The 22,824-nt window shown below is 37.0% G+C and overlaps 1 non-coding gene and 1 pseudogene across 1 annotated transcript; both read right to left on the bottom strand.

Moving 5' to 3' along the window:
- Nucleotides 1–1,704: 1,704 nt before the first annotated feature.
- LOC111754150 (ribonucleoside-diphosphate reductase large subunit-like) overlaps nucleotides 1,705–22,824 on the bottom strand; it is a 112,668-nt pseudogene continuing 91,548 nt past the window's right edge.
- LOC111754217 (U6 spliceosomal RNA) lies at nucleotides 2,632–2,737 on the bottom strand. Its single transcript, XR_002788923.1, has one exon. It is a non-coding gene; the product is annotated as a U6 spliceosomal RNA (small nuclear RNA).

The following is a 22,824-nucleotide window of genomic DNA, read 5'->3' as shown; positions in this document are numbered from 1 at the left end:
GGGCAGCGTGGCAGAGGGCATAGCGGGAAAAAAACTGCTTGTGTCATGGTGGCCAGGAAGTAGAGAAAGACGGGAGGGATCCACGGCTCCCAGGGACTCAACTCTTCTCACCAAACCCCACCTGCTGACAGCAAATCAGCTATATTTCCCCAATAATTTAATCACTTTTCAAAAACCCAACCTTTGAGTACATGAGGCTTTTGGGGAACATCTAGATCTAAATCATAACAAAATGTTTCTTGGGCTTGGCTTTAGGCCTAGGGAAGAGAAACATGAGGAATTCTTTAATCAGTTAAAAATAAGAATGTGTTGAAAAACAATTCTTGTGATGTGCATGTCAATGGGACACCACACTAATCTGAAACAGTGAGCTGTGGTGAAATCTAGAACAATTTGAGCACCCAAATGACAATACTGCATTACAATCCAAAGAGCAACCTAAGAATGTTAAAAGAACTAAATGAAAGCTTAAAAAGAGACAGAACATTTGTACACTTCTAAAATAGCTAGTAAAAATATTTACTAATCACTGGAATGCCTTGAATCAGTGTCCAGAAATAGTTTGGTGCTCCTCTTTCCAAGAAGTAGACCTTAATTTTTCACCCCTTAAGAATGAGCTCACCATTGTGACTCACTTCTAACAGAGTATAGAAAGAGAAAAAATAGTAACTTCACAGAAAATAGCCAAATTTATTAGTTTATTAGGGCTGCCTTAAAGTACCACACACGAGACATCTTAAGCAGCAGAAATGTCTTTTCTTCCTTTATTTTGGAAGGTGAGAGTGGAAACAGAATGTTACTACTGCTACTACATATTACAAAGTGGCCTTAAACTCACTTTGTAACCCAAACTGGCCTTGAACTCACATCCAACCTCTTGCCTCAGCCTCTCAGGTGCTGAGATTATGAACATGCACACTCAAAACTAATGAAATTTGTTTTTTAAGCATTATAAAGGGGCACAAACTCAAAATTACGGTATCAGCACCATTGTTTCCTTCTGAGGATCAGAAGTAAGGTTCCACAGTTATTCACAAGCTCTGGGTGGATGGTTGTGCATTTTTGGCATTCCCTGGCTTTTAGAAGCACTTTTCAGTGTCTGCATATGACTTCTATGGTGTTTCCCCTGAGTTAATGTTTGTGCACCAATTTCTCTTTTTGATATGGATACCAGAAATATTGTGATTATTGTGTAGGGACCACAAAGACCTCCTCTTTAACAATATTTGCAATGGTCAACTCCAAATAAGGTCACATTCCAAAGTACTGAAGGTTAAAAAGTTTACTTCAGAATGACCTATAGACTTTATCTAGATAAAGTTCCTATCAGTAGTTCTCAGAGGATACCACTTAGTTCTGCTTCTAGGAATCCACCAGTAGAAGCAGCAAAATTTAAGTCTCCGACATCATCAGAAAAGGACAGCTAGAGAAGTGATGAGCATCACTAAATCACTTCCTATTTCCAGGACGACTTCTTTTGCATTTATAACTTCTACTTTGATTCCCAATATGCCAAGTTTTTTTGTTTGTCTGTTTCCTTTTACAAATCATTCACACTAAATAGAAACAGTACTTTGAATCAGTTATTCCTTCTGTTTCAATATGGTCTGGCAAAGCCATTTAATCTTAAGCAAACCCACCATGCCTATCTATGCTCATGTATTTTTGTCTATGGAAGATGTGCTGTATGCTCCTAAGTCTTTTTTAGGATCCACACATCAGACATTCATCTCTAATCTCCAAAGAGCACACCATGGCTGCTGTGTTCCTCTCTTTCTCTTCTTCCTCCTTTTATGCCTTTTCCTTATCTTTCAGTTTTTCCTTATTTAGAGAGAACTGGATAGGATTAGCTGCATGTCTGGACCTTAAATAATACATCCCAGTCTTCAAACCCAGCTTCCCGCCACCAAGGTGCATACTGATAAGCTTGCCATAGATAGACTCAATGATATGGATGTTCACAGACTGGCTTTGATCAATGAAAGAACCTCTATCAGCCACCATCTTGAGAACAGTTTCCTGAGAGATTTCCCATACCATCTTATAAAGCTGCTTCAGATCATCAGGAATTTCTAGTACACTCTGTGTAGAGCCATTGCCTGCAATAATCTGATTTTTCATTTCTTCATTCCATAACCTCACTCAGTAAGATGTTTCCATAAGTGAGGATTTACAACCTGACATTCTCCTGACAAGACTCTTCTTTGAGTGTAGATGTTGCTGGTACAAGGTTCAGTGGACTCGTTATTCTGAGCCGCTGAAGCAGTAGGCATTGGGGCAATAAGTAAATTGCTTCTTATGCCATACTTTGCAATCTTCTCCTTGACAAGTTTCCAGTCCCACAGGTCTACAGGAGTAACATTCCACACATCATCATGAAGGATTCCTTTGCTTATTGGAGAGCTTTCATAGGTTTCATATGGGCTTTGCTCCTTGGCTAAATCACATGGGCTTCCAGGACTCCATAGTAAGTAGTCCCAAAGATTTGCTTATTTAGTAACCAGGCCTCTGGACTCTCAAAAGGATATCTCATCAGGATAAAAGCATCTGCCAGGCTTTGTACCCCAGTTCCAGTGGGATGATGCCGTTTATTTGATAAGTGTGACTCTGGGACAAGGTAGCAGTTTATAACAAAAATACATATGCTTCACAAATTTGCATGTCACCCTCATGCAGGGGCCATGCTAATGTTCTCTGTATCATTCCAAATTTAGTATACGTGTGTTGAAGTGAGCACCAGTGCGTGAGTCTTAAAGGTGCACAATTCAACTTATAAAACCAAGTGATCAATGTTAAAATCACCAACATTAAGTTATATTAGTATAATTTATCCCAACGGTATACAACGAAAAGGGTATATCACCTCTGTGGTATTCTTACCCCAAATCTATGACCCAAGATGAACTGTGAGAAAATGTAAGTCAAATCCAAATTGAGAGATATTCAGTAAAATAGGTATTCTTTGGCAAACTAAGTATAATATCCTATACACATTGAAAATACCTTTTTTAAAGTACTAAAATATTGAAAGACAAGGGAATACTAATAAGTCATCTCAAAATGGATGACACACAAAAAAGTAATCACGATGTGGTTTCCTGTTTTGGATCCTAGAAGAGGCGCTTGGTGGAAATGCTGGGAATGTTGAACCATCTGCAGCACTGGGTCAGCTCAATTTCTTAGTTTGACAACAGAATTATGATTCTTTCAACTGCTGAATTAGAAGAAAACAAGTGATGTATATACAAGGAAATCTCTGTATCACCTTTTAATTCTTCTACAGATCATATTTTTGCCAAAAAAATGTCCTCCAGAAAGACCTCACTGACTCATAGACTTAAAACAAAAAGTTTCAAGTAAAGTTAAGATCAATTTAGAATGATAAATCCTGTTTTGAAATTGCTGTGCATCAACTAAAGGTTGAGATAGAAGGAAAGCACAACTAAACAGTACGTTCAGAGGAATAATTATCCAAACTGTGGACTAAGATCTCTAAAATCCATATAAAGATTGGACTAGAGGACTCCTCTGAATCGCTGAATCATGCACAAAAACACACTTCACTTTAGGAAAATCTACAACTTTCATAGTAGGTAATTATTTCTGCCAGTATCTTTAGAGAAGCCAACTAGAGATTTTTATATTCAGATATAATGAATTACTTTTAAAATATATGTGTGGACAGTACTGTTAATATAGAAAATACTTTTGGAAAGCATAAGCTTTTTCCAATAGATATATAGCCAGGGAAATGAGTTGGCATGTATAAAGAACTCCAGCTACCTCTCTTCATTCAAAAAAAATCACTATCAGTAAAGAAGTTTTTATAAAAATAGTTTAGATAAGTGTTTTTCAATACAAGTAAGAGAGTTTTTATAATAAATTAATTCATAACACCGTCATGGATAAACAGATATATTTGTACATTAGTGATTAGGGATAGAAATTGATACAAGCTTTTTGTTAATTTTACCAAAAGCTTAAAAATAATCAAAACTTTTGATGTGGTAATTTTATTTCTAGCAATTAAACCAAAGGAAATAATCTGTTAGCTATTTAGATCAAAATGAAATTAAAAACTGCAAAATATCTAAATGCACAGTGATAGAAATACAATTAGAAATAGCTAAAATCCACAGAATTAAATAAACATTTCAAAATAGGCCATGAATGTGTATTTTATGCCATAGAAAGGAATTCACAATATGTTAATAATACTCTTAAATATAAAAAGCTGCCTAAACAGCATATAGTGGCACATTATCTGTAATGCCGTCACTCTGGAGGCTGAGGCAAGGGGGTCACAAATTTGATCCCAGTCTGAGCAACTTAGTGATTTAAATGAGATTGTTTCTCAACAAAATTTTAATAAGGAGACATAGTTCAGCGTGAGAGTCTGGGTGCAATGTTCAATCCCCAGTATGACAAAATAATAATTAATAGTAACAATAATAAGGCAATTTTAAGAAAATCAGCCTGTGTGCCTGTATGTTGAAATGGGAGGGATAGAGTAAAAGAAGAAGCAGTGTCTGTCAGTGATTCTTCATGGAAGGAGACATACCTGGAGCCACTCAGCTCAGTGACCACAGTTCTCTGAGAACAGAGCAAGAAATAAGACACCGTGTTAACCACTGAGCAACTGGTGGTTTGTAACATGAAACCTCTGTTACAGTTCTGTCATGAGACACCACTAGATTTCCAGTGATTCTGCTTCTCTGGCTGAAAGCTGGCCACACAGAATTGGTGGTGGTTGGTGGCCTCCAGGATGAAGTAGCTAATAGACAGAGATGCTGAGGGATGCCACTGCTATAGTTAGGTTACAAAACTGTGACTTTCATTTTGTTGACAGTCTCCATTGCTTTCTTAGTTGGCATACTTTTACAAATGGCTCTTCTTAGGATGACGGGACTCACGCCAAGGACCTGAGAGCAACCCCACACCTTTAGGTCTAGAGTTTGTTGGAAACTGAATGTGTTTCTAGAAGCCAGAGGACGAGTGTGGGAGAGAAGCCAAACTTCCCCAGGAGAACCTGCAGATGAAACCACAAATCAGGACCAGCACCACATTGAAGCCTGGTAGAAGACCCGGAAACAGAATTCCTGATAAACAGAAACTCTGCAAAACTGAATGTGTGTCATTTAAACGTAAGTTTCGGAGTAATTTGTTATTAAGTTCCCTTTGACCAGTATCTCCAGGTCTGTATTTTTTTTTTTTCCTGAAATATTTTTCAGTATCTCTTTTACACATTCATTGTAAAACTCAATCAAAGTTTCTATTGGACAATAGCTTTGGTGCCCTTGGAAAACTCAGGATATCTTCATAACATAGTGATGTCACAAGCATGCAAGAGACACACAGTGACGGTCACCATGTCTGGATTGTGCTTCACATAAATGCCGGCTTGCTCCTAGCTGAACATTTGGTATTTGTAGCTATATTCTTCGTCTTAAATCCCTTATGTAGCCTACAGAGTAATATGCTCATTTATAGACACATTAGATTCATTTCTTTAGAAATGTCATATCACAAATGTTTATATTGAAGCACTTTGACTCCTGCAGAAATTTCTTGCTTCTGTTTGGAGAGGAGAGGAGAGAAGATGTAGAAGAGAAACAAATGCACCATCCCATCTTCTCTAATGATATTCATTATCATCTTCTCCATTCAGGCAGAGCTCATTAGAATTTTAGACATCCCTCGTCTGAGTTGCGAAATGTCTCAGATAAAATTTTCAATGCTTTGAAACCTTAGTCAATGGGTTGCATCATTTAGTCTTTCCTTATGCAAAATAAATGGTATGAATAACAAGTACATTTGCCTCTTTGTCTTCTCCTGACGAATATCATTCTGCACACCACGTATTTACCTACTAGATTGAGACATAATTACTGTAATTGGTCAATAGAGAAAAATCAATCAATGTGTGAAAATTTAAGGTATCACAACATAATCTCCTTTATAATGCAGTGTGGTAGTTCTACACTGTGTCAGCTGAGCACGGGTGGAATTTTTGTTTCTCATATTTCTCGTGCCTGTGGTGTAGGTGAGAACTAACCACCATGCATGAGGCGTTAAAGGGCAGAAGGGAAGCATCGCAGCTATGGTCTTGCCCAGCAGCTCAGTGCAGAATTTTGAGGGGCTGCAGCTCATTTCCTCACTGACTGTTCCTTCACCAGGTTGGCTTAACCTGGTCCCCAAAGATCTCCTCCAGTTTCCTGACATCCTAGTTGAGGTGCATATTCAGTTTCAGGACCATTTGGGCTTCTTCCCCAGATGCCCAGCATGACTGAGGCTGCAGGCTGTGAGGGACTGGTGTGGGTTTCAGTTCATTTTAATGTGTTCCAGTTCATCATTGTGGCAAGGAATAAAGATGGATTTTGCTTCCTTTATTGGCTTTTTTACCATTTTGAAACTGTCTACAATAACTTATCTGTCTTACATTTGCAATAAAATCATAGGTATTTCTTTTTATTTCTTAAATAAGTACACGCAAAATTTATCTTTCCTTTTCTTGTATTTTTTTTTCATTTTTCCTCCCTTTTTCATCAGTCAGTCTACAATACATTATAAGTATACTCATCACAGAGAATCGGTGCATATCCATATTAGACTGATCTTTTTACTTCCCCTCTCCACCTGTCCCTCCTGTCTCCTCCCCATCACCATCCCCTCTAAGTCCCAGATCCATGCTCTCCTCCCCTTCTGGTTCATCTTCCACTCCTTCCTGCCTGACTGCTGACTTCAGTCTCGGCATGAGCTGCCCAGGTGACAGCCTCAGCATTTAGCCCGCACCCACGAATCTGAAAGGTCAACCTTCAAATAAACTCCTTGCTTTCTGTCACTCATACTGGTTTTGCTCCGATGCTCCAACACGGATGTTCCAATGATTTTGCCTCTTTGTTCTATCATAATAGTACAGTAAAATAAATCAAATGCAGTAAAGCTGTGGGCCTTTCAGGTTAGCAATTCCATACATTTCCCTTAAAGATCAGAAATCTCTCCAAATTAGGAATAACACCATCATTTTGCAATGTTATTATGAGAACTAGAGATAATGTATGCACAGTGTGATGAAGAGTGTAAGCCTCAAACAAATGGTACCTATTATTATTAGTATAAATATTTTATATAATTTTTAAAGTCAAGCACCCAAAATAGCATGCTACAAGACCAGAAAGTGATATATACTATTCAGATGAATAATTAGTACAGACTTTGCATATGTATTAAAATATGTATCTTGCATATGAAAAATTAGTATGAGTGAAAAATTATTAAGGTACTTAATTTAGGTTCTATAAAACTTCCATTGTAGAAACGTTAAGTTGTAAACTCCTGAGAAAAAGGCAGTTTAGGGATATTGAAGACTTCAGAATCCAACAGATTCTCGTGAACATTTTTATATTCAGTGAAACGATCCTGAACAAAACAACTCACTAATTACTGACTGTGGAAAGTGTGTTCTATAGTTTGTCCCTAGAAGCTTAGTATAGTATGCACCCTTTCACCAACAACCAGGAATTTATCAATTTATATATTTGCATCTTAGAAAATATTTATAACAGAGAGGTAACTATGTTGTACCTGAATGCTCAAGCCTTGCTGGGATTTGGGTTTTTTTTTTTTTTAACTTAATTTCATAGGTAGGTTTTAGATATACACAATGATAACATTCATCACAGGGTATTATTTCCTTCTCATCCCTTCAACCCCTCTTCCCATGCTTATTTACAAAAGCTTTGTTTCCATTTTCCCTTGTATTCTTTTTTTTTCTTGTTCCTTCCTCCCTTCCTCCCTCTCCCCTTTCTTGTTCTCCTCATTTGAATATTTTGTTTCTGTATCCCAATGTCTGTTATACATGTTGGTGCTTATTTTCACTTTCAGTTTCTCACACTAGAGAAACAATGTGGTATTAAAACATGTGTATAATTGACTTCATTTAAGAGTACGGCCCCAAGCAAGGTATATCCATTTAGCTAGAAATGTCTTAGATTTATTCTTCTTTATGGCAGAATAATACTCCATTTGTATATATAAAAAACATCTTTTTTATAAATGCATCAGTTAATGGCCTTCTGGGCTGTTTCCAAAATTTAGCTATTATAACTGTGCCACTATAAACATGATTATGTATACATCACTATTGCATGATAGTCTTTAATTCCTTTGAGAAGATACCAAGAATGGAAATAGTTGGGCTGATTGGAACCTCTATTTTTAGTTTTTGAAGGAATCTCCACAATGACTTCCATAGTGGTTGTACCAGTCTTTACCACCACTAACAGTGGAGAAGTGTTCCTTTACCCACAGCCTCACCAGCATTTGTTATTGATTTTTCCTTGAAAATAGTCTTTCTTTTTCTGCAGTGAAATGGAATCTCCAGATTTTTTAATTCATATCTCTCTAAGATATCAAACATTTTTCATATATTTATTTGCTGTTTCTACTTCTTTATCTGAGAAGTATATATTCATTTTAGATGACCATTTTTTGACTAAGTCATTAAATTCTGGAGTTCTGGTTTTTTTAATTCTTTATATATTCTAGATAGCAGGCATTTGAGGAATAGCAGGGGAAAATTTTTTCCAACACTATGGGCTGTCTCTTTCCCTTGCTGATGGTTTCTTTGTGGTACCACAGATTTTCAATAAGATGAGATCCAGATGTTGAATCTTTGTGATATTTCCTGTGTGGTTGAGGTTTTGTCTATAAAGCCTTTGCCTACAGCAGTGTCTTCAAGAGTTCTACCCATGTTATCCTCCAGCAGACTTAGCATTTCTGTTTTAATATTTATATCTTTGACCCATTTCTATTTTAGGTTAGTGTTTGATGAAATATATGGGTCTAGTTTTAATCTTCACCATGTGGAAAGCCAGTTTTTACAGCACCATTTATTAAAGAAGATTCTTCCAGTGAAGGTGTTTGGCTCCTTTGTCAAAGATAAGGTGGCTGAGCATGTTTGGATTGTTCCTGCATGTTCTAATCTGTATCATTGATTTTTTGATCTTTTTTTTCCCCCAGTACCATGCTGTTTTTACCACAAGAGCTCTGTGCTTTAGTTTCAAGTCAGGGATTATGATACCTCTAGACTTGCTTTCATTGCCTAGAATGGCTTTTGCTATTCTAGGTCTTATCTGGTTCCAAATGAATTTTAGGATTGTTTTCTCTAATTCTGTGAGATCTGCCATTGGTATTTTGATTGAGATTGTATTAAATCTGTAAAACAATTTTGAAAATATAATTATTTTCATTATACTTGTTCTTCCTACCCAAGAAGAGGGATAACTTTCCATTTTTTGATATCCTCTTCAATTTCCTTTTTCAGAGCACTGTATTTTTTCTGATACCAGGGATCAAACTCATAACCTCACACTTGCAAGGCAGGCACTTACTCTGCTGAGCTAAATCCTCAGCCCTGAGTACTGTACTTTTCATTGTAAAGATCTTTTATTCCCTTCATTAAACTGATTTCAGATATTTAATTTTTTGAGGCTATTGTGAAAGTCGATGTTTCCCTAACTTTTCTTTCAGTGAGTTTGTTATTTGTGTTCAGCAATTCTATTAATTTCTGAGTGTTTTTGTATCCAGCTATGCTACTGAATTTGGTTATGAAATTTAGAAGTCTTTTGGTGGAATTTTTGGAGTCTTCTATATAAAGTATCATGTCTTCTGCAAATAATTTAATTTCTTCTTCTATCTTTTTTCTTTTTATTTCTTTCTTGTGTCTACTTGCTCTGGCTACTTTTTCCTGAGCTATATTGAATAATAATGGTGACAGTGGACGTCTTTGTCTTGTTCCTTATTTTAGAGTGAAAACTTTCAGTTTTTGTCTATTTAGTATGTTGTTGGCTGTTAATTTGTGATAGACGACTTTTATCAGATTGAGGTTAAAATCACCTATTTCAATTTTCTATTATTTTTATCATGAATGAATGTTGGACATTACCAAAAGTTTCTCTTTCTAGAATGTCCTTCAGAACATTTTCAAATGCTGATTTGGTGGTGATGAATTTCCTCAGGTGTTCATTTTGCTGGTTTTATAAAAAAGATGATAATGCTAGCTTTGCAAGTTCTTGCTTAATCAATACCATGTATTCAGCTCTGACCCCTACTCCTTGATCAAAGATATCTCCCATTTTTTAAACAACAGATTATTTCTCCTCATCCTATTCATCTTCCTGAAGGCTTTATGACAAATTGTCTATGTCTCTAATATTGAAGAACTAGTTTCAACATCTATATGTCCAGTTATTTCTTTTTATCTTCAGCAACAGGACTTGCTTTAAAATTTTGCTCAACAATTGAGACAAAATTGGGAACAAATTTTTGATCAAGCTGAAAGTTTATATTTTTATAAAATTCTAAACACTTATATAATAATAAAATTTCATATATAAAATATATGCAAGAGTAGCTCAAAATTTTATATTTATCTACTGGTATGACATAGAAGGACACTTATTCTAGAGCACAATGATTTAGACTATCCTTAGATGCAAACGTACTAGAAACAGAAAATCTACTTCCTTTTCAATTTTGTTGCTGTTTCTCCATCTTTATCTGTAACTGATCATGTATCTGAGGAATCAAACTTCAAGAACTGAGTAAAAACACACACTTATAATTGAACATATGCTATAATTTATCAATATTAATAAACAGGCATATGGATTACTCTGATCCCAATGTTTCTTATTTGATGCCAAATAATTCTTTATTATGGGCAGTGTCCTGTACATAGTAAGACATTAAGCATCGGTGGCCCCCAAAGCACTCAACACAGAAAGTACCACATTGCTCATCACTGTGATGACCAAAAAGCACATCCTTCCCTCTCTTCTTCATTCCAAATATTGTCATTGAGGATGCTTGATAAAAATAATCATATAAATGAGTTTAAACTCACTTTTTTTTTTGTCTTTTTCGTTTTTATCGGTACCAGGGTTGAACTCATGACTGCCTGCTTGCAAGGCAGGTGCTTATGCCGCTGAGCTAAATCCCCAGCCTCAATGAGTTTGAATAGTATGCCATTTGGACAATAAAATAATCCAGTTTCATTATCTGCTAGCACTTCTTATTTATTCCATTGGTTGTCTTTCCAAAAATGAATGTAACTTCTGGGCACATATGCACATATTCATTCTTTGAGATTTTGTGTACTGATGTGCCAGAATTGGGGTTCTTTGCCCCTAATATTCTGCTCTACTCCTGAAGTCTAATGTCGTCTATGTTTCTGTTCGTTTTCTGTTCTCCTCCCTGCCTCACTTCTTCTTTTGTTTCCAAGTTTAAGGGGTCCTTCAGTCCAATCCTCTTCTTCCTTTAATCATTAAAAGCTTTATTTTAAAAAAGGAACAGCTTAGATTTCCTACCAACGAATCTTTTGGAGAAATCACTACAGAATGTATTTTTCTTATCAGAATTTTTTTTTAATTTGAAGAAAACTTTCCAACAGATTTAAAGTTGCTTCAGTATTTCTTATGGACATTCATGCTTTCTCTGTCTAGTCCTATAATAACAGTGACAGGGCGGGCAGGAAATTAATCTTGAGTGCCTAATTGGAAAGAATGTAGATCACATGCAATGCTTTCACAATATTCTTAAGTGTCTCTCAGAACACTATGTGACAGGGATGTGAGCTATAAACTATGTGATTTTTCTCAATAGCTAAAATGTCCTTTACTTTTGTTGTTTTCCCTGTACTAGAATTAAACCTCAGCCCTTATATGTACTATTCATGTAGTCTGACACTAAATTACATTCCTAGGGTTTTTTTTTTTTTTGAGACACTGTCTTGCTAAGTGTTCCAGACTAGACTGAAAATTTAATCCTCCCATCTCAGCTTCTTGATTCAGTAGGCTTACAGGCATGCACCACTGTGTCCAAATCCACAGGATATTTTAGGTGAATTTTAAAGCTTGAACCAATGCTCTCAGGACTTCTTTTACACAAGAATTTGTTTAAGCACACTTTTGGGTGAACAAATGGAATTTGAATTCCCAACTATTTCATGCTCCTCAATTTGTTTTAAGAGTATCCTTGGTAACCTTGTCACTTATTCTTACCATTTACAATGTCATCGAGATTACTGTCATTCAAATGCATGATCTACAATATTCTCAATAACACTGTCAGTCAAATTTGATATATAATGCTTCTGAGACCACTACTGTGTGATTGGACTTTTACAAGCCTAGTGGTACTATTTACGTGACCTCCATCTCCCACTGTCACTGAAGGCATTGTTACTTTGCCTGTAGAATTAACAACCTGACAGCACAGTTACTTCTGTATATGCTAGTCTTTGTTTCGGAAACTATGGCCAACATTTGATGGTCTTTACAGAGACCTAAAAAGTCTCATTCAAATATCATTAACCTAGTCAAACCACAGAAAAATATTTATTATTTGAAAGAGCTCTCATGTTAAAAATACTACATTCAGTCTTCACTACTCATCTATTTTTCTGTTTGGTCAAAGAATTACAAAACTGGAAAGAAGTTCTGGAAATTAACTTCATTACTGTTATTCAAAGTGGTGACACTTGCATAATTAGAGGTTACTAAGTCTGAGAATTTTATTTTGTGATTTGAATCTAAGGATAATATTTTTTAAAGTACTTGGTTAATAATAAATCTTAAGTGTTGCATCTAACTTGCAACTCAAAGTTTTTTTTTTAGTTCAACAATGTCTAATGTATTTTTAACTATATTTGAAGATACAAGAAACTATCTTCTACAATAGGGCCTAGCAATTATTAAAATTTGAGAAGTGTTTCTTAAGACAATCATGCTCTTTCTGGCAAGAACTAGAGAAAATAACAGAATAACGAGTTGCAAATTTCAAAATGTTCAAGGAACAGTTCATTTGACCTTGGTGTCCTCACCTATAATTCATGCCCTGGAAATGTGCAGGTGAATGGAAGAGTTAATGAGTAAACAACTCTTTTAGTAATATATTGCAAAGAAATGTATTTGAAGCAAGAAATAAATAAACAACTTTCCAATGTTACTCAGGATGCACAAAGCTGGGAAGAGCATTGTTCTCATAATTGCACTGACAAAAGAGTATTAGAAAAACCTGCCAGACTGTCTGCAAGCTTACATTTTAACCAACAATTTTGGTTTAAAATGCCAAAAATCAGGTACCTTCAAAAAGAAATTGGATGGGAGCAAAATTTAACTGGTCAGGTGCCTCTAGATACCAGTGAGAGGAACCAAATTACAATGTTTAAAAACAATTTTTGATAAATTGAAAAAGGCCGGGTGTGGAGCAGTGAGTGGATACAGAAGCTTTGAGGGATGTGGGTACTAGAATCGACATCTACCTGTTCTTCCTGGGCTCCATGAGGTCCTCACACACATGCAGTCTCTCTCTCTGTCTCTCTCTCTCTTTGTCGGTGTCTCTCTCTGTCTCTCTCTGTCTCTCTCTGTCTCTGTCTCTCTGTCTCTGTCTCTCTCTGTCTCTGTATCTCTGTCTCTGTCTCTCTCTCTCTCTCTCTCTCTCTCTCTCTCTCTCTCTGTCTCTCGCTGTCCATCTCCATGTCTCTCTGTGTCTCTGTGTCTCTCTCTTTCTGTCTCTCTCTGTCTCTGTCTCTCTCTCCACACACACTTTAGGTGAAAGTCCTTAAAGACCTGTGTAAGTGTTGTAGGCAGCTTAAGGGAACAGAGAATGAGCATGAACCCGTGTAGCAGAAGTACACAACATCACTCAACCACCCGCTGCCTCCCCTGCAGATAAAAAGCATTAAATAACCCGAGGAAAAACCTGTACTTGAGACTACTCATTGTCAAGTGTCCTGAACAGGAAAAAAAAAAAAAACTGTCTGGAAGGAGGTAAAGAATCACTAGGACTGTTTTCTAAGACCCAAGGAAAATTGCCTGTGTGAGACTGAAGTTTGATAAAGTCAATAGTAGGCTGAGGCATGAGGGTCACAAGTTCTAGCCCAGCCCGAGTAACTCAGTGACTTAGCAAGCCCCTTTTTCAACATAATTTTTCTTAAAAAGGAATGCGGATGTGACTCAGTACAAAGGCCTTGCATTCAGCTCCCAGTACTGCACTAAAAAATAAAGGCAACACGAAGCAAATCAATGAAAACTGACTTATCATCGTGTCCTTGTCACTCCGCTAGCAGTCAAGCAATTGTGAGCTGCTGCTCACCGTGTGGCAAATGCTCAGAAAAGAAGCTCTCCAGGCACAGCACAAAGAGCCAGCCTGAAGCTGCGGATGGAACAGGAGCACGGAGAGCTCACAGGCAAAGGTGACAGGAACCAGGAGTCTGTGGCGATCTGACTGCAGCCAGATAACAGTTAAATCCAAACCAAGCTCAAGTCTTGACTGCCTCAGCCACTGTGCGGAGAGCAAACAGAAAGCTACGCTCATTCCCAGGCATCAAAAGTGTTCAGTTCCTCAGAGAAAAAGTGCATAGCTGTCTGCAAAACAGATAAATAAAAGGATAAGAGCACATAAGAAAATAGAGAAGTTCTCAGCAGCACAGCAGTCACAATCAGATCCAGGTATAATGTCCATTTTGAAACAATCAGAAAGAAAATTTAAAGCTAGTATTACTGTTAGGTTAAAAGCTTTAGTGGAAAAAGTACAAAATCAAAGGATACTTTTAGCAGCGAAATGGAAACTATACTAAAGAATCAAATGAAAATACCCAAAGCAAAAAAAAATGGGTGAATTAGGCCAAAGAATGCTTTTGATGGTATTTATCTATAGATCAATACAATTAAGGAAAGGATTATTGAATTATACAAGACTCAGTACAACCAACAACATTAATCTGACATTCATAGAGCATTCAGTCCAAAACTAAAATTTATATTTTTTAAAACAATAGGTCATATTCTGTTATAATTTTTTAGTTTAAAAGAATTTAAATTGTATAAAAATTCTCTAACCATAACAAAAAGATGACTGGGAAATACCCAAATACTTAAAATTTACATAACTCAATTCTAAATAACCCATGAAAGAAACAGGAAACTGCAAAGGAAGCTAGAAAACTCCGACCTAAATTAAATTAAAGGACAGTACACCAACATTTCCAGAACATACTTACAGGAGTGCGTAGGCAGAATCTGTAGCAGTTATGTACTGATATTGAAAAAATAGAAAATAGGAGAAAATAGAAAAATTTGAAATTAATAGCTCCAGCTTTCTCCTTAATGTGCTAGAGAAAGAGAACAAATTACACCCAACACATGCAGAAGGATAAATAATGTAAATCAGTTACATTGAAAAGACAAAATCATTTGAGATAAATCAGTGAGGCCAAGAGATGGTTCTCAAAATCAATATAATCGACATCTCACCATATTCATCAGAAAGAGGACAATATAGAAATCATGTAACAGTTTAAGGAACAAGAGATGCATGACCTCATTGGAGACACTACAAACATTAAAAGAATACTAGTATCTACTAATTTTTTCAATATTTTTGAGAAATTGGATGAAATGAGAAATTTCATGAAAGACTAAAACTATGAAAGCTCACTTATGAAGAAACAAATAACGTATATAGTCCTATATTTATTAAATAAGTTTAATTTGTAGTTAAACTTATTCCTAGAAAAATTCTCCCTGGTAACATGCATTAGCTTACAAAGTCCATTAAATAATAAAGGAATAAATAATAGTAATACTACAAAAATAATTCAGGAAATTGAAAAAATGTTACTATTTCCTAAGTCATTCTCTTATGATAGCAAATGATTAAAAAATTATAGATCACCAGCCTCATTCATAGAAGCACACATGGGTATACACATAATTCTCGCAAAATAAAAGCAAATTAAAGTCACCAAATACTAAAAAGATAATGCATAAACTAAGTACAATTTATTCTGAGGATACAAGGTTACAAGGTTAGAAGAACACCAGATTGGTTTAACATTCAAACATCAATCAGTACAATTTATAATAACAGCAGAACAAAGCAGAAAAACCATGTGAATGGAACAGAAAGTCTGACAAACATCAATGGTCATTTATGACTCAAAAAAAAAAAAAAGAAAAACCTTGGAAAATTCTTTCCGTGGTGCAAAGCTATTTACTCTTACCCTATGATCAGGAGCAATGAAGGCAAACATTCAATTTTTAGAATGCTAGGCGCTCCAAAAAACATAACAAAGCTTAATCCTACCCATGGGAAGCAAAATCCTTGCTTTAAAGTCTAATAGTCTAATATATATTAATACTATCAGGGTAACTTCCCCAGGAGAAAGTTGATTCTGCACCCTGCATGTGCCATTTCTTTCTGACCTATTAGAGAGCACTTCCTGGAGCCCAAGGCCTCTGGCATCTCAGTGCCAGAGCTTTGCATCCCTTGTGAGCTGACTCTGCAGTCCTCATCCTCTGCAGCTGTTTCCACTCCCTCTTGCTAAACAACCATTACATGCAGGAATTACGCCTCCTAAGAAAACTGTCTCCTACTTGCATAATTAATTTCCTGCTACTTTGAGACCATAGGGTAGGAATATAACATTTATGCACACACCACAGGAATGCAGATTAGTCTCAACTGAGCTGCTGGAATGACCCCTCCTTGTCTCTGACTGCAGTGTTTGGGATTCAGGACAGAGGAATAAGGGTGGCTTGGAGGCCTGAAACTAACATGATCACCAGTCACCTTACTAATACCTCACGTGCTAGCCTCACAAACTAGTGCTTTGCTTTGAAAAAGAGGAAATATTTTTCAACTGACTGGTACCATAAAGCATGTAAAAATCACTCCATCACAGCCCTGAGAAGCTACAGCCCTGTGGCATCTCAGCAATGCTAGCTGGGGCTGTGTTTTAATCCTTTGCCTCCCTCCGCGGTTTTCTCACTCCAGACCATTGTTTCCCAACTTCTCTCAGTATCTCATATTTTGCCACACCCTCAGCCTGCCTGCTGGCTACCTGAAACCTGCCTAGTAATAGGAAAAACAGACCAAGCTACCAGAAATTGCAATGACCCATGAGATGCCATGATGCTGGAGGAAAGCCTTTGTTCATCATAGCAGGAGAAAATCAGTAAACAATTCCTCCCCAAGATCCTAAAAGAGACATACACAGCCCATCAATGACAAAGTGTTTTGTCCCCACACGGAAGCCCAAAACCTTAGGCTTCATGGCAAGAGTCTCCAGGTAGATGCTTTGCTGAAGAAATTCCACTCTTGTCTTATTTTACCCCCCTCCTGGTCTACGCACTAAATGGTAGCATCCATGAAATGATCTAATAAAGACAAACCCATTTCCCACATAGGTTCTGAACAAATGAGGAGGGTGGAAAATAAGGCAAATTGAAGCCAAGATACGTTTTTTATAGTATTTCAATAAAGGATGCACACTTAACTATGCCTATCAGTCCCTGATATGGAAGGCTTCTTTCCTATCATTGATATGTGAGACATCAGTTACCCTGGTAGGGTTTGTCACTGGAGGAAAAGAAAATCTACTTCCTGTGGGAACGTTGTTACTAAGGCAGCAGAGAGAGTGAGGCTGTGAATTCATAGTTTATTTTTCTTCACTTACTGATCAGAGAAGTCACTTCCTGTGCCCCAGGACAGAGTGAATTACAGCGGTATAGTAGGCAGAAAGTCAAGGCATCACACCAATGGAGTCATCTCCAGCCTCCACCGAGAGGTAGGTGACAAAAATATCAGCCTGATTCTCTACCACTCAAAACCTTAATAGGGACAAATACATAAATAGAAACACTCTGGGAGGGTGAAGAAAAATTACCACTAGGCTGCTGAACTGTTGACTGAATTTGTATAAGGATCAAACTACATTAAAATGAATAAATAAATTTATTTAAAAGTAAGTGTTCAGAAGAAGAAAGTTGGTTTTTTTGTTGTTGTTTTACTTTTTTTCAAGTGCTGGGATTACAAGCATGAGCCACCATGCCTGGCTGAAAGTACTTTTAATAATAAATTAAAATATCCTTTCTAACAACTTATAATTAATCTCCATAAAATATTTCAGTCAATTAGTTGCAGGAGCAAAGCAATTACTCTGCTTCCTGTGAAACAGAAGCTCGAAGTAGTCAATGTCCTTGAGTCTCATATTTCACAAACACTTCTCCAAAAGATCACTGCGGAGGCATGTGACTTTTTTTAACATTCTGTTTGACAGCAGAATTTAACCTCTAAATTGTAGTGCCATCTTCAAGTTCCAGCTTTCTTTCTAGCATTCTTCAGTTTTATTTAGTTTTTTTCTGCCAAATAGCTTCACATATTCACGTTCTCTACTTAAAAAGAACTTCTTTTAAATCATGAGTGCAGTTTCATCATTGGACTTTCTCTAACCACTGCTGTGATAAAAAGTATCTCCCATGAACTTCCAATCTCAATAAAACATTACCATGAATATGTTTTGCACTGAACAAATAAGACCCAAATTTACAGAAAATATACGATGTTATGTGAATATTATTCAGCTTTTGTGAAATAATAGAAGACAGCATTTACCAACACACTATGCTCTGTGACTGACACTAAAACTCAATTTTAATCTAATACAAAGGTAGAATTCAAATTTTGTGACATGAGAATGGTAGTACAGAAAACCATTTCTAGAAGCACACTATTAACCTCTATAGGACTCTGATAAACAGTCAGAGAGATAGATATAAAGCCCAAGGAAGATTTAAAATGGAATTTTTTCATTTGATCATCAAGCCTTCCTTTTCCCATGGAAGAGCATTCCTATAAGCAGTGGGGGAAAAAAACACCAAATCTTGTACTTTCTCTTTGTTTTCCAAGTCAAGAAACAAATCCTTTAGCAGATAATTTTAAATGATCCTAATAAAAGTAGGTAATACACTTTGGGACAACATGGTGGATAGATAACAGCAGCTACAGTGGTTCTCTGAGACAGCCAGCTTAGATTCCAGGAATGGTGCTGTGTGGGGAATCCTAAGCAGGAGAGATATACCCTGCAGACCCAGGAATGAACTAAGCTGAGAGAAACCAACTGGAAATGCAATCCCAGTGCTATGACTGGAACACCTAAAATCTCAGTGTCGCCATAGGAACCTGCACCTCTGGAAACCACAGCTTGAATTCCCCTGCCACTGCTGCTGCATCTGAATCGGCACAGTAGGGCTAGAGATGGAAAGCTCTGAGAGCGGGAATCATTGAATCAAATAGAGAGCAGAGCTGGCAGGGAGCCCTGCATTGACCTGCAGTGAGTGAGAAGAATGGGGACCCTTCCATAGATAAGGAGGCTCCAACAGAGGACATTCTGGGACTGGGCAGACTAGCTGGAACAGGACGCTTTAGTGACTTCAGTCACATATTCCCTCTCTCAAGTGGGACTGGGGGGAAGCACTTGACCTGGATGATGCCACGGACTAAGACCCAGTAGGCTAGCCCAAACCAGATCCCTGCACTGGGTAGTGCACCCTAAGGCAGTGAAGCCCTCAGCAGGTTGACTGACCTGGAGGGGCAAGCCCAGCACAGGCTGCCTCAGTCTGTGTCTCCCTAGTATACTGCAGTGGGTGGGAACACCCAGCCAGCACTATTCAAACAAACTATAACCAACAAAGAAAGAAACTGGGCCTCCTATATACACCTGTATGGAAGAAACAGAAAATATGAGAAGAGGAGGCAACAAGAAAGAAAATACGAGAAGAAGAGGCTCCCAATTCTGAGAATACTGATCCAGGAAAGGTAAATGCAAAGGAGAATGAGGACAGAAAACATGCAATATCAGGCATGGCACCAATAGACATAAAGCAATATCTCTGGTACCTCACAGACAAGTTCAAAATTGAAGTATTTAACCAAGTAAAGAAAGATATAAGTAGAATAGTTAAAGAAATGCTAAGCACCTCCCAAGAAAAAACAGATGGTGGAATGGAAGAACAGAAAAAAAGGGGAGAATTGTTTGATGGAGAAAATAGAGAAAATGTAGAATACATGAAGCAGGTTCAAAGAGATTACCAGGAAACTAAAATCTCTATTGAAAGCTGGCATAACAGCTTAAAAGAAACTAAGGCTAGATTATCTGAACTGGAAGACAGATTTGTAATGTGGGAGCATGAAAGGAAAAACTTCTTAAAAATAAAAAGGAAATAAGCAGTAACAACACAAAAGCTAGAAGGTGATAGAGGATCTATAACTTAAGAATTAAGAATGTAAAGGAAGAAGCAGGGATACAAACAAATGTACTGCAAAGGCTATTCATAGAAATAATCAAGGAGAACTTCCCTAATATGGGAAAAAGTAAAGATACTCAGATCTGTGAGGCATATAGGACCCCAGCCACCTACAAACAGAACTACATCCAGGCATATAATAATCAAAATTCCAGAAATCCAATATAAGAACAGAATATTGAAAGCTTTCAGAGACAAGAAACAGATCACTTACAAGGGAACACCCATCAGAGTTACCAAAGACTTCTCGGCACAAACCATCAAATCACAAAGAGCATGGGAGGCAATAATTCAAGCTTTGAAAGACAACCTCCAGCCAAGATTGATATATCCTGCACAACTGTCCCTAGAAATTAATGGGGAAACAAGGTGCTTCCAGAATAAAGAGGAATTAGGGGAATTTGCAACCACCAATTCAAATCTACAGAGAATACTGCAGGACATTCTAAAAGAGAAAAATACCAAGATTCCAGAAACAGTGGCAGAGAGGTCACAATGAATGGAGCAGAAAGCAAAATGAAGACAAACTGACAACTAATGACAGAAAAAGAGCTCAACAGAAATGAGGCCAAGAAGGTTGGATATAATTTCTAATATAGATGGCCTAGATACACTAACTTAAGGGATAAAAGAGAGAATTGCAGGCAGAGTGGATCAAGAGGTAGGGTCCATGAGAGGCTCTTTATAGGAAATATAAAGCCTGAAGAAATATAGGAAATACAGGAAATATAAAGCCTAGCCTGAAGAAGACAAATCAAACATGAGATATGGACCAAAATCAAACATGAGAAAACAGAACTCGATGTGATAGGGAACCATAGAGTAATAGGGGTAACTACACCAGTATTTATGGATAGGTTGAACAGATAGGCTTTAATAAATGAAGAAATATCATGGTTTATGTCTGTGGCCCCCGGGCCTCATGAGTTTGCATTGTTCATTTGTGATGGTTCATTGTCTAGTGCTTGGATTGATGGTGTCAGTGCTCCACCCACATAGGGGTGGAGCCAGGATGTGATGTAATGGCAGGAAGAAGGTGTGTCTTGCTCTTTGCTGGCTCCTGCTTGTTTGCAGCCACCATGAACTGCGGCCCAGCCAAGCCCTCCTGCCTTGGAGCCAACTGAGTGTGGACTGAAACCTCCAAAAACTGTAAGAAATAAACCTTTCTTTTCCCAACTTGGGCTGCTGGTATTTTGTCTCAGCAACGAGTAAAAAGTAACCAAGGCAAGAAACATAACCAGAAATCCAGCCCAGGAGTGAGAAAGTTCAGAAACACTTAGGTAAATAGCAGGTTGCCACCCATACAAAACCACGAGTGTTGGGGAGACCCGAAAATATACAGTTCATTCTGGGGGAGTAAAGGGGAGGAATAGTCCTCAAAAAAAAAAAAACAGAAGATATAGCTAATAGTATATCTGGAATTAAAACCCCTATTACTCGTACCACTCTGCTTGGTTGGAACTTGTTCCGTCCTAGTTTATATACAAGCACTGGATGTGAGGGGCCCAGATAGCTGTCCATAGCATAGGGGTCATCTTTAATTCCCTATTAACTCAATCAGGATCCATGTATGACTTATACTGTTGTATCATGACTGATCTTAGTTAAATCTGACTTGTTTGATTGCTGCTTATTATTGACAGATTTTATTCAAAACTGTAAGGTTGATGGTAACAAGTTGAGGAGTATAGACAACTATACTGAAAATGACAATGATTCACTATGATATCCATTCTGATTTGATCACTACCTGTTTTAGTAGGTCTACACTATCTACAAAGTTGAATTTCTGTTAATTCTGTTATGTACTGATATGCTCAATTATACTTTATCTGATGATATAGCCAATTCTGTTGATGATAACAAGAAACAGCACAGTGACCAGGATAGAACTCCTTATACAGCATATTTATATGTCTTTTTAGTTTTATAAGTCTATAGGAAAAAGTTTAGTTCTGTCCTGCTTTGTTATGTTTCTCCTAATATAGAAAGGATAGAAATACATGTTAAGACTCATGCTTACATAAAACCAATAAGCAGTTTATGAGAAGTGATCTGATGACACATGATGAAATGAACAAAAACTTTGAAGGAAAGAAAGAGGCACTGCAGTACCCAATCCTGATTCCAGAGTGTTATGATGTGAAATCCAACAATATTACTAATCTTTGTTCAGAAGGATTTTAATCTAATAAGCTGTGTTAGGTCTCAACATAAATGAAGATATGGATAAATGCATACATGTCTAAGTGTATAGGATTGATAGTCATAATACTTAGTTTTTGTTGGATAGTTGAACAGAACTGTATGCAGTCTCCCCGGTTGAAATCCCATTTATATGTTCCACTTGTGTACCTTGAACATTGTTTATAGGGGGTCAATATGTATACATTGGGTAGTGATTTATTACTATTTCTTTTCTTTGAAAGTATGTACTATTTCTGCCTGTTTTCTGTTTTGTTTTGTCTTTCTTTAAATAAAACATTAGGTAATAGACAAGAAGATGCAAGTATCCGCAGGTTAATGGTGAATATCCAGTTCTGATCATATACAGTCCCAAATTGATTAGTAATGAGCACTATGATATACTTGGGTGCCAGTCTATCTTTTTCCTTTAGTTTTCCAGTGAATACAATGAGTCAGTCATCTAGAATATTCTGAAACTTCCACAGGA

Source organism: Cavia porcellus, unplaced genomic scaffold (genome assembly GCF_034190915.1).
Source record: "Cavia porcellus strain 051 isolate PalLab524CR breed Dunkin Hartley unplaced genomic scaffold, mCavPor4.1 scaffold_12, whole genome shotgun sequence".
NCBI classification, from domain to species: Eukaryota; Metazoa; Chordata; class Mammalia; order Rodentia; family Caviidae; genus Cavia; species Cavia porcellus.
This window is presented reverse-complemented; position numbering and strand designations above follow the sequence as displayed.